Source organism: Nannobrachium achirus (genome assembly GCF_963921795.1).
Source record: "Nannobrachium achirus genome assembly, chromosome: 12".
In the NCBI taxonomy this organism is placed as follows: Eukaryota; Metazoa; Chordata; class Actinopteri; order Myctophiformes; family Myctophidae; genus Nannobrachium; species Nannobrachium achirus.
The window spans coordinates 5,039,062-5,052,136 of NC_137832.1; positions in this window are offsets into that span (position 1 = coordinate 5,039,062).

The following is a 13,075-nucleotide window of genomic DNA, read 5'->3' on the forward strand; positions in this document are numbered from 1 at the left end:
AGTTCATTTCTGCCTAATAGACCCCATAGACAGTCTTTTGGGATCAATATAAGTAGGAAAATTAGCCTAGATGTTATTTAGTCTGGAGTTGTCCTTTAACGTCAAATGAGTCAAACACAGATACTTAAGTAGTAAATATCTATGTTAATAGAGTTTATCCATTATCTAAAAACAGTTCACTTTATTGGGAATTAACAGGACATTATCATGTTTCTAGCATGAGTTTCTCTGGTTTTAATAACATTTGTTTGTGAATGAATGATTTGCTGAAACAATTAGATTTGTATTGTTTCAGTTGCAATTAATAAAATATTCTATACTTAAATAAATCATAATTTGCATGTTGTCATTGTGAGATAGATGAGAATGAGTCGGGAAGGTTCACTTTCTACATGAACTAGTTCAAAGTTCAGTTCACAAATGTTAAAATGAACTAGTTCAAAGTTCAGTTCACAAATGTTAAAATGAACTAGTTCAAAGTTCAGTTCACAAATGTTAAAATGAACTAGTTCAAAGTTCAGTTCACAAATGTTAAAATGAACTAGTTCAAAGTTCAGTTCACAAAATGAACTACAGGTAGTTCAGTTCATAGTTCATTCAAAATGTGTCACTAAAGTTCAAGGTTCCAAAATATGAACTAGTTTAGTTCTTTTTTTCCCCTTTCTGCTTTAATATGTTGCTGTGAGCTATTATTTGTCAAAATTATTGACACACCGTACATATGGGGTCATCGGTACCATATGGGGGGATTAATTCTCATAGTGGTTTTTGGGAAGGTATACACCCCTAGTACTAGGAAAAATGTGATAGCCTTGCAGTGGAGGTAGCTTTTTGTGTGTTATCACTCCTTTTATAACCACATGCCAAAACACAGTTTTCAAAATCCGAATGGAACATTCTACTTCAAACTGATGGTTCTCTCTTAATATTGACCCTATCTCTTTGAAAAATGGTTGGGATAAAGCTCAGACTATATATTCTTCACTAATGTTGTTAACATTTGCATATCTATAATTGTTTTTTATTACAGGCAGTGACAACATAGTGACTATAATTATGACATAATCCTCTGTGAACCATGGCTCCAAGCCTCCACATTGTTTGGTCATCGGTACCATCTGGGGGGAACGATTCTCATAGTGATTTTTGGGAAGGTATACATCCCTAGTATTAGGAAAAATGTGATAGCCTTGCATCTGTGGTAGCTTTCTGTGTGTTATCACTCCATTTATAATAACATGCAAAAAGAAATAATCAAAATCCGAATGGAACATTCTACTTCAAACTGATGGTTGGTTCTTATTATTCATCCTATCTCTTTGAAAAATGGTTGGGATAAAGTTCAGACTATATATATATTGTCCAGTAAGGTGGTTAAAATTAGCATATCTAGAATTGTTCTTTATTGCAGGCAGTGACATATAGTGACTAATTATGACATAATACGCCAAGGCCCCAAATTTGGGGTCATCGGTACCATCTGGGACGTAATGATTCTCATATTGACTTTTGGGAAGGTATACATCCCTAGGACTAGGAAATATGTGAGAGCCTTGCATCTGAGGTAGCTTTCTGTGTGTTATCACTTCATCTATAATCACATGCCAAAACACAGTTTTCAAAATCCAAATTAAGCATTCTACTTCAAACCGATGATTCTCCCTTAGTATTGATGCTCTGTCTTTGAAAAATGGCAAGGATAAAGCTCAGACTATATGTTTTTTCATAAAAGTTGTTAAAAGTAGCATCTCTAGAAATGGTATCTATTACAGGCAGTGACAACATACTGTACTGTAGTGTAGTGACTACATTACATAAGATGTACTTTTGTTTTCATGAAAGATGTAACACAAAGGGTTCCTTAAACCATGTTTACATACATATTCTAAGGAAATGTATTGTGAAATTCATTAAACAAAATATAGTGCAAGTGTGTAAGATCCACTTGTCCTAGTATAGAAAACCTGGGTACTCTAATTTCTTGGTTTTCATATGTGTAGAATCCATACCTCACATGTTAAAGGTCAGGTCAAGGTAACATTTGACCTCTGGGAGAACAAAAAATAGAAATATTCATCTTTCACTTAATAAAGTGTTTGTGAAAACTGTCATTGGCATGACACAGAACTGGCATTAATAATAATAATAATAATAAGAATAGTTAAGCCGTACACGATAGGGAGTTCCAATAGAAAAATATAAGCCTCGTGTACAATATAGGCTCGAAGTACACGCGAGCGTACACGCCCCCATAGTTATAATGGGGCGTGTACGCTTGCAACAGGGTGTCGTGTACGGCACCTGTGCCGACTACAGTTTCCCAATGTAGGGCAGCAGAGAGCCATATGGTCCGTGGTGGTTCTCAAAGTGAGGTCGGAGGACCCTCAGAGGGACACTGTGGGCTTGTCAAGTGGTCCGTGGTGGTTCTCAAAGTGAGGTCGGAGGACCCTCAGAGGGACACTGTGGGCTTGTCAAGTGGTCCGTGGTGGTTCTCAAAGTGAGGTCGGAGGACCCTCAGAGGGACACTGTGGGCTTGTCAAGTGGTCCGTGGTGGTTCTCAAAGTGAGGTCGGAGGACCCTCAGAGGGACACTGTGGGCTTGTCAAGTGGTCCGTGGTGGTTCTCAAAGTGAGGTCGGAGGACCCTCAGAGGGACACTGTGGGCTTGTCAAGTGGTCCGTGGTGGTTCTCAAAGTGAGGTCGGAGGACCCTCAGAGGGACACTGTGGGCTTGTCAAGTGGTCCGTGGTGGTTCTCAAAGTGAGGTCGGAGGACCCTCAGAGGGACACTGTGGGCTTGTCAAGTGGTCCGTGGTGGTTCTCAAAGTGAGGTCGGAGGACCCTCAGAGGGACACTGTGGGCTTGTCAAGTGGTCCGTGGTGGTTCTCAAAGTGAGGTCGGAGGACCTTCAGAGGGACACTGTGGGCTTGTCAAGTGGTCCGTGGTGGTTCTCAAAGTGAGGTCGGAGGACCCTCAGAGGGACACTGTGGGCTTGTCAAGTGGTCCGTGGTGGTTCTCAAAGTGAGGTCGGAGGACCCTCAGAGGGACACTGTGGGCTTGTCAAGTGGTCCGTGGTGGTTCTTGTCAAGTGGTCCGTGGTGGTTCTCAAAGTGAGGTCGGAGGACCCTCAGTGGGACACTGTGGGCTTGTCAAGTGGTCCGTGGTGGTTCTCAAAGTGAGGTCGGAGGACCCTCAGAGGGACACTGTGGGCTTGTCAAGTGGTCCGTGGTGGTTCTCAAAGTGAGGTCGGAGGACCCTCAGTGGGACACTGTGGGCTTGTCAAGTGGTCCGTGGTGGTTCTCAAAGTGAGGTCGGAGGACCCTCAGAGGGACACTGTGGGCTTGTCAAGTGGTCCGTGGTGGTTCTCAAAGTGAGGTCGGAGGACCCTCAGAGGGACACTGTGGGCTTGTCAAGTGGTCCGTGGTGGTTCTCAAAGTGAGGTCGGAGGACCCTCAGAGGGACACTGTGGGCTTGTCAAGTGGTCCGTGGTGGTTCTCAAAGTGAGGTCGGAGGACCCTCAGAGGGACACTGTGGGCTTGTCAAGTGGTCCGTGGTGGTTCTCAAAGTGAGGTCGGGGGACCCTCAGAGGGACACTGTGGGCTTGTCAAGTGGTCCGTGGTGGTTCTCAAAGTGAGGTCGGGGGACCCTCAGAGGGACACTGTGGGCTTGTCAAGTGGTCCGTGGTGGTTCTCAAAGTGAGGTCGGGGGACCCTCAGAGGGACACTGTGGGCTTGTCAAGTGGTCCGTGGTGGTTCTCAAAGTGAGGTCGGAGGACCCTCAGAGGGACACTGTGGGCTTGTCAAGTGGTCCGTGGTGGTTCTCAAAGTGCCCACAGTGTCCCTCTGAGGGTTCATGTAAAACTTAAAACTATTGCCCGTGTACACAGTGGTTAATCGCATGTGCAAGGATCTACAGAGCTGGCTGGAGCATGGAGCAGCCTGGTGGAGTCTGGTGCAGTCCTGTCTACCCTGGTCTGCCATTAAAGTCACTGTAATGGCCTGGTGGAGTCATCTAACTACCCCCCTTCCCTGGTCTATACTCCTATTGGGCAGGACTGGGCTGGACTTAGGTTTGCTGGAGTCTATTGGGCTCTGGTAGGCTGTATTGGGCTCTGGTGTGCCGTGTTGTGCTGTGATGGGCTCTGTTGGGCTACACGAGACAGTACAGTACTAAAGCCTGAACATGTTCATGTAAAACTATTGGCTGTGTACACAAAGTCATGTAAAACTATTGCCCGTATACACAGGGGTTAACAATAGTTAAGCCGTACACGATAGGGAGTTCCAATAGAAAAATATAAGCCTCGTGTACAATATAGGCTCGAAGTACACGCGAGCGTACACGCCCCCATAGTTATAATGGGGCGTGTACGCTTGCAACAGGGTGTCGTGTACGGCACCTGTGCCGACTACAATTTCCCAATGGAGGGCAGCAGAGAGCCATTTGTTGAGATCTAATAGGCCCATCCACATGTTTTACAGATCTAATTGGCCCATCCACATGATTTGTAGATCTAATTCCATCAGCAGTTCCATACCATGATTTGTAGCTCTAAATCCATCACCTGTCACATCCACATGATTTGTAGATCTAATTCTAAAACCAGTCACATCCACATGATTTGTAGATCTAATTCTAAAACCAGTCACATCCACATGATTTGTAGATCTAAACCATACCACAATTTGTAGCTCTAAATATATCACCTGTCACATCCACATGATTTGTAGATCTAATTCTAAAACTAGTCGCATCCCCATGATTTGTAGATCTAATTCCATCGGCAGTTCCATACCATAACCTGTAGCTCTAAATCTATCACCTGTCACAAAGGCTCTGGTGGGCTGTTTTGGGCTCTGGTGGGCTGTGCTGGGCTCTGGTAGGCTATACAGGGCAGTACTGTAGTATAGCCTAGACATGTTCATGTCAAACTATTGGCCGTGTACACTAAGGCATGTAGAAACTAGGGCCCGTGTACACAGTGGATAATCCCATCAACGAGGAGCTACAGGACTGGCGGTAGCCTTGAGCAGCCCGGTGGAGACTGCTGGAGTCTGGTGCAGTCCTGTGCACCCTGGTCTGGCCTATAACAGCCGGATCCAGCCTACTGTAGGCTAGTGAAGCCATCTAAGCTCTCCACTTCCCTAATCTATTCTCCCACTGTGCTGGACTTGGATGTGCTGGGCTGTGCTGGACTCTATCAGGCTCTGGTGGGCTGTTTTGGGCTCTGGTGGGCTGTGCTGGGCTCTGGAAGGCTATAATAATGGGCTCTGGTGGGAATTAGATCTACAAATCATGGGGATGTGAATGGTTTTAGAATTAGATCTACAAATCATGTGGATGTGACTGGTTTTAGAATTAGATCTGCAAATCATGTGGATGTGACAGGTGATGGATTTAGAGCTACAAATTGTGGTATGGTTTAGATCTACAAATCATGTGGATGTGACTGGTTTTAGAATTAGATCTACAAATCATGTGGATGTGACTGGTTTTAGAATTAGATCTACAAATCATGTGGATGTGACAGGTGATGGATTTAGAGCAACAAATCATGGTAGGGAACTGCTGATGGAATTAGATCTACAAATCATGTGGATGGGCCAATTAGATCTGTAAAACATGTGGATGGGCCTATTAGATCTCAACAAATGGCTCTCTGCTGCCCTCCATTGGGAAATTGTAGTCGGCACAGGTGCCGTACACGACACCCTGTTGCAAGCGTACACGCCCCATTATAACTATGGGGGCGTGTACGCTCGCGTGTACTTCGAGCCTATATTGTACACGAGGCTTATATTTTTCTATTGGAACTCCCTATCGTGTACGGCTTAACTATTGTTATTATCACAGTGGCTTTTTCCTTGACCTTTCGAGTTAGGAGTCTCGTAGAGACACGAGACCGGGTTTGTTGGATTCAGCGTCAAAAAGTAAGTCAGAATAAGTGTATTTTATCCAAAAGAATGTGTAATCGTGTTGGTGGCGTGCAAATTTCGTGTCTTTTTCGCAATCGTAAAGGGTTCAAATTGTCGGAGAGACACGAAACCCATTCCATCGGATCAGGCATCCTTCAAATATGAAAAGTGTTTCCTGCGTGAAACAAACGTTTTTTTTTTAGATTTTTTTATTGATTTTAAGGACAAAAATCCGGGTTTCTGTGTCTTTTTCGCAATCGTAAAGGGTTCAAAGTGTCGGAGAGACACGAAACCCATTCCATCGGATCAGGCATGCTTCAAATATGAAATGTGTGTCCGGCCTAAAACAAAACATATTTTTTAGATTTTTTTACTCATTTTAAGGACAAAGGGCCCGTTTTGACGCCTAAAACGACCCTTTCCCTTGACCGTTCGAGTTAGGAGTGCCGTGTACACAGGATCTACAGAGATGGCTGGAGTATGGAGCAGCCTGGTGGAGTCTGGTGCAGTCCTGTGCACCCTGGTCTGGCCTATTCAAGCCGGATCCAGCCTACTGTAGGCTAGTGAAGCCATCCAACCTCTCCACTTCCCTAATCTATTCTCCCACTGTGCTGGACTTGGATGTGCTGGGCTGTGCTGGACTGGACTCTATCAGGCTCTGGTGGGCTGTTTTGGGCTCTGGTGGGCTGTGCTCTGGTAGGCTATACAGGGCAGTACTGTAGTATAGCCTAGGCATGTTCATGTAAAACTATTGGCCGTGTACACTAAGGCATGACTTCTATGTAAACCATACTATATGGACAGTTTTTTTCTGCATGTCACTATGATGGAAAGCATCTTCAGCCTCACAATAACCATATTGAGTTACCACATGATTTTGTGTGCACGCCACAGCCAATAGTTTTACATGAATATTTCTAAGCTATAGTACAGTACTGCCCCATACAGCCTAACAGAGCCCAGCAAAGCACAGCACAGCCCACCAGAGCCCAATACAGCCCACAGGAGCCCAATAGAGCTCCAGTACACCTAAGTCCAGCCCAGTCCTGCCAAGTAGGAGTATAGACCAGGGAAGGGGGGTAGTTAGATGTCTCCACCAGGCCATTACAGGCTGGACCTGGCTTGAATAGGCCAGACCAGGGTGCACAGCACTACACCAGACACATCACTGTGACATCACAGGTGCTATCATAGGTGACATCACCTATGTAAAAGTCCATATATGGGTATTCCCAGAATCCCTTTTATGCCCATGTATGAAGATCCCTGATGTCATTGATATATACTATATCACTGGCCAGATGGCCAAGACATGGCCCATATCTGTGTGGCTGGTTCAGACAGGGATCTCCATGTATGGGCATAAAAGGGATGTACTATATACAGTACATGGATCTCCATATATGGGTAACTGGTCCGATATACATCACTGGCCAAATGGCCAAGAATTGGCGCGACCTTGGCAAGGTCGCATGTCGCCCTGAGGCGTCTTACTAGTAATAAACATTATTTGTAGAGCACCTTTCATGACATGAAATGCTTAACAAGGCTGTACTTGGTCTCCACTTATGTTTTACTTCTACATCAAACCTCTTTGCCTAAAATAGCCGGACTGCAAGCTCAAGCTTGTAGATCTGCTATTTCCCTCAGAATAGGGGTGTAATGTACACCGTTCCCGTCACACAAAGATTCTGTTACAACAGAACTAAAGACGTTCCTATCACACATTCTGTTACAACAGGGCCCCCTGCAGTAGCTCTGAGGACCCCCTAGGGGTGCCGGACCCCCTATTGAAGACCCCTGACCTATCCCATAAATGGTAATGGTGCATTTATATAGCACTTTTATCCAAGGCACTTTACATAGATTGTGCACTACATTCACCCATTCACACACACATTCATTACATTCACCCATTCACACACACACACATTCATACAGCGATGGCAGAGGAAACCATGCTTGGCACCAACCTGCTCATCAGGAGCAGTTAGGGGTTCAGAGTCTTGCTCAAGGACTCTTCGACATTAACTCAGGGGGAGCCCGGGATCGAACTGGGAACCCTTCGTGGTCTAAAGACGGACCAACATACTATTATGAGTGTGGGCAGATGTAAACAGGCATACAAGACAACACTATGTGGTGTTTCTAGTTCATGGCAGGGCCGCTCCATTTGGTTCCATTAGTACACTCTGAGTTACATATACCCATATTAGGGTCCATTTGGTTCCATTAGTAGGGTCCATTTGGTTCCATTAGTACACTCTGAGTTACTTATACCCATATTAGTGTCCATCTACACCAGAACATGCCTAGGCTATACTACAGTACTGCCCTGTATAGCCTACCAGAGCCCAGCCCAGCCCACCAGAGCCAAAAACAGCCCACAAGAGCCTGATAGAGTCCAGCACAGCCCAGCACATCCAAGTCCAGCACAGTGGGAGAATAGATTAGGGAAGTGGAGAGTTTAGATGGCTTCACTAGCCTACAGTAGGCTGGATCCGGAGCAATAGCTTGTAGATCGGCTAATTGAGTATTTTCCATATTTCTTTTCCCGGTGGCGCTGGGGTCCCTGGGGGTCCCTGGAGCTCCAGGGGTCCCTCGGGGCCCAGGCGGTGGCCCTGCCGCCGGGGACCCCCTGGGTGCCGTCCCCGTCTCTCCCGGTCGCTCCGGGGCCGAGTTAAAGCCTTTTTAGCGGACTGCAGTTGCAGGGGTCTGCCAATAGGTGGCGCTCTATGAACGGCCGTCTCCGGGCCGCCGAGGCGGACGCGTGGGTACCGGCCCCAGCTCTCCCGGTCGTTCCTAGATCGAGTTACAGCATTTTATTTGCGCTGCAGTGGCGGGGGGTCCTCCACTAGGGGCGCGACCTGGTGCGTCGTTCCGGAGCACCAGGAGTCGTGGTCCTGGAATTCCCTGTGAGCAGCCCCTTTGGGGGGATCATTTGGTCATTTTTTAGCTTTTTGGCGGTGGTCCCCGGGGGTCCCCGGAACTCCAGGGGGTCCCTGGCTACTCTGCAGTCCCAGGCTGAGGCCCCAAAGTCGGACAGGAGCGGAGGTGGTCCCTGATCGGTAGTCCCCGGACTCTGCAGTCCGAGGCCAAGGCCCCAGAAACCCCTCAGGGACCCAGAGAGGTCCCCGAACCACACTTTGGGAACCAGCCAAGGACCCCTTTGAAACCCTGTAGGGCCCCCCAGAGGTCCCCGAACCACACTTTGGGAACCAGCCATGAATGTACTAGGCTGTTGTGAACCAGCCATGGAAACCCTGGGGGTCCCCAAACCACACTTTGGGAACCAGCCAGGGACCCCCTGGAAACCCGGGGTCCCCACCAGGCTGCTCAAGGCTCCCGCCAGTCCTGTAGCTCCTCGTTGATGGGATTATCCACTGTGTACACGGGCCCTAGTTTTTAGTCATGAACATGCCTAGGCTATACTACAGTACTGCCCTGTAAGTTAGGCGATGAGCATATGCTATTCCTTTGGTCTTGGTTGCAAACACACCAACAAAACACAGTAAGTCCAAATGGAAAAACAAACACACTTTGCTCTGAGCTCAAACATGCTTCTCTCCTAGTGAACTCCAAAGAAAGACTGAGGCCACTTGGCAGGAGGCACTGATCAAAAGACAGGCACTAATTGACCACACCTGGCTTGGTGACCTGATTGGTAGGCAGGTGATGGTTGGTGTAGTAGTGTGTTGACAGCAAGGCTTATACAGGCCAACCAAACTGTGTCCCTGGCAGGTGCTTGTAGATCTGCGAGGTGCTTGTAGATCTGCTGTATTGGGTTGAGCCCCCCTCACCCAAAAATATTTATGGAATAAATACATTAAATATATATGAATACGTGAAGGACAACTGCCTACATGCGGATTACTTTGAATATGGATGGACAGAAGTTTTAGATTTTTACAATATGTTTGGAGCGATTTATTACAGATTTTATGCCCCTCACAAGTTTGGATCATGCACTGTACACGGGAAATAGATTGTGATTCTGTCTGTACACGGTGGGCTGTTCCAATAGCTTTGAAAATAGCCTGCCACACTGTGGACATGTGCTTGAACTGCAAGATTCCTAGCAGTTATAATAAGGAACACATAAAAAGGAATAAAAGATCATCCAGACGGCTGATGGGCGATCAAGTGGCGTCCATACGTAGATGGGGTCCCAGAGAACATGCAAAGCCCACCCACTTATTTTTCACGCCCACAGGATCCATATGGTGGGCCATGGAAATTTGGTGCCGTACACCAGCAATAGCACTGGTTGTCGTGTACGCAAATATCGATAGGGGTAATAATAATAATAATAATAATAATAATAATAATAATAAAACAAAAGAAAACTGATAGAATGATATAGGCTTATGCGCCTATCAATACAATTAGTTTCCTCAACAATGCGTACTACCCTAAAATTAACACAGGTGGTGTGAGTCTCATTGATTAAACAAAATAATTGTAATCGATAGGCTTATGCTGCGCCTATCAATACATTTAGTTTCCTCAACAATGCGTACTACCCTAAAATTAACACAGGTGGTGTGAGTCTCATTGATTAAACAAAATAATTGTAATCGATAGGCTTATGCAGCGCCTATCAATACATTTAGTTTCCTCAACATGAGCACAGGTGGGCAACGTCACCTTCTAATAGGGCCAGAAAGACAATACTAACATGTCTGCATTGCTGGCTCAGTGGACTGTGCTTGGGACTTGTAAGCCAGAGATCTTCAGTTCGAACCCCGTCGACAACCTTGATTTTCACTATTTTCAACGGCCCGTTATGGATCAATATTGATCCATTTACCGTTTACAGTATATTTTTAGACCTCATTTAGACGTTTAATCCACATCTATAATTATACCACGTTAGAATTATTTTAAATAACCTTTTTATTCGTTGTTTTAAGAAAAATAAATGAAGCCGGAAACAGCTCTTGTCTATGAAGTGCTCCTCGTGTGCCTATTCAATATATATTGATTAAATAAAATCATTTTAATAGCTATTCATCAATACAGCTAAAGTGGGTACTCGGGACCAGCCTGGTTCCCCCGGGGGGTCCCTGGAATGCCTGGCCGGGCCCCGGCGCTCGGTTGTCGGCTAGGGACCACTGGAAGGCCCCCCTGGAGGAGCGGCGGCCTAGTTGTGCGCCGGCAGCCGGCCAGAGTGCGTGGAGCCCCCGGCCGGGTCCGGGGCGGCGAGCCGGACGCGTGGGCGCCTGGTTCGAATCCGCACGGCAGTGGAGCTGCGGTCGGAGAAAGCCTGGAGCTCGGAGCGTGTTCAACCGCTACACTTAGGCTCATTTTCCCACGTTTAGAATTTTTTACATTTTCTCCTGGGGCCCGCGAACGGCGTGGCGGGGCACCGGCGCTCCATGGGCTGCCAGGGACCCCCAGAGAACCCCCCCTGAGAAGCGGACCCCTCCCCGGCCGTGCCACGCCGCGTGGAGTGGAGCATTGGCTTGTAGATCGGCTACTTTTGGCTATTTTTCCATAGCCCCCGGAACTCCGGGGGTCCCCGGGGGCCCCGGCAGTGGCCCTGCTCCGGGGCCCCCGGGGACCCCCTGGGTGCCAGCCCCGTTCCTCCCGGTCACACGGGTGCCGAGTTACAGCCTTTTTAGCTGGCTGCAGTGGCGGGGGTCGACCACTAGGTGGCGCTCTACGAGCGACATGCTCTGGGGCGCAGAGGCCAACGCGTGGGTACCACCCCCGGCTCTCCCGGCTGCTCCTAGCCCGAGTTATGCCATTTTATGCGTGCTGCAGTGGCGGGGTTCCGCCAATAGGCGGCGCTCTACGCGCGGCCGGCTACGGGGCGCTGAGGCGGACGTGTGGGTACCGGCCCCGGCTCTCCCGGCCGCTCCTAGCCCGAGTTTTGCCATTTTTTAGCTCTTTGGCGGTGCTGCCAGGGGGTCCCCGGGGGTCCGGGGGGTCCGGGGTCCCCCAGCCACTCTGCGGCCCCAGGCCGAGGCCCCAAAGTCGGACAGGAGCGGAGCGGTGGCCCGCCTGGTTCTCCAAAGCCATATCCCCAGGTCCACGGTCATATCGCCAGGGGTCCCTGGAGGTGGTCCCCGACCGGGGGTCCCTGGAGGTGGACCCCGAGCGGGGGTCCCCGGACTCTGCGGTCCGAGGCCGGGTCGGATTCGAGTCGAGCAGCGAAGGCCTCTCAAATCCTACTCATGTTGTCAATGATGTCATATTCAAATAGGACGAAACACCCATTTTGAATAACAGGTTCCAGTGGCGCAGAGGATGAGTACAGGATTAAAGCACCAGAGGTAGTAAGTTCGAATCCCACTCACAATGTCAATGATAATGTCACAATCTAATATGGTCAAATACCCATGGAGCAGAGCATCAGAACAGAACTAAAGCACCCGAGGCAGTGAGACAATCAGTTTTTCACTACTTTTGACGGCCGTTAAGGTCAGTTTTTCACTACTTTTGCTGGCCGTTAAGGTCTAAATATAGACGTCTATTAGACGTCTAAATTTAGACCCAGGTATAAACTTAGACGTCTATTAGACGTCTATTAGACGTCTAGTCTAAATATAGTCGTCTAATAAATTTCCATTTCTAGACCATTTTTAAACCATTTCTAGACGCGTCGTCTAGGTGACATATAGACGTCTAATAGACGTCTAATAGACCTAAAAATGCTCGGTGGGTAGGCCAAAAAAAAACAAACACCACACCTGACCTGCCGGAGACCTGTTCGGAAGAATATAGGGGTATTCTAAAGTGTTTAATTAATTAATTTTTGCATTACTGTTCTTTGAAGTCTATGTAGGTTCCAGCTTGCTGCCTGTACTGGTGTACACGGATCATAACCCACTGGTTTTCTTAAAACAGAAGCAGAATGCGACCCAGAGACTAATGTGCTGGTCCCCATTGATGCAGGATTTTAATATGGAGATACGACACAAGAGGGGCCTCGACAACGCACTGGCAGATGCGCTGTTAAAAGCAACATAGTATTAAGACATGACAGTAATATGGGTGCAAAATGCCAACTAGCCCCATATAAACGTAAAATATACTCTCCTCCCTAGCTGTAGGCCTATGCACATATGAACCTGTCTGTCTGTGTCCAATAGAAAGCTGCAGAGCATGGATTTTTTTTAGGGCTGGGACTTTATTAATTGCGATTAATTAATTACCGAA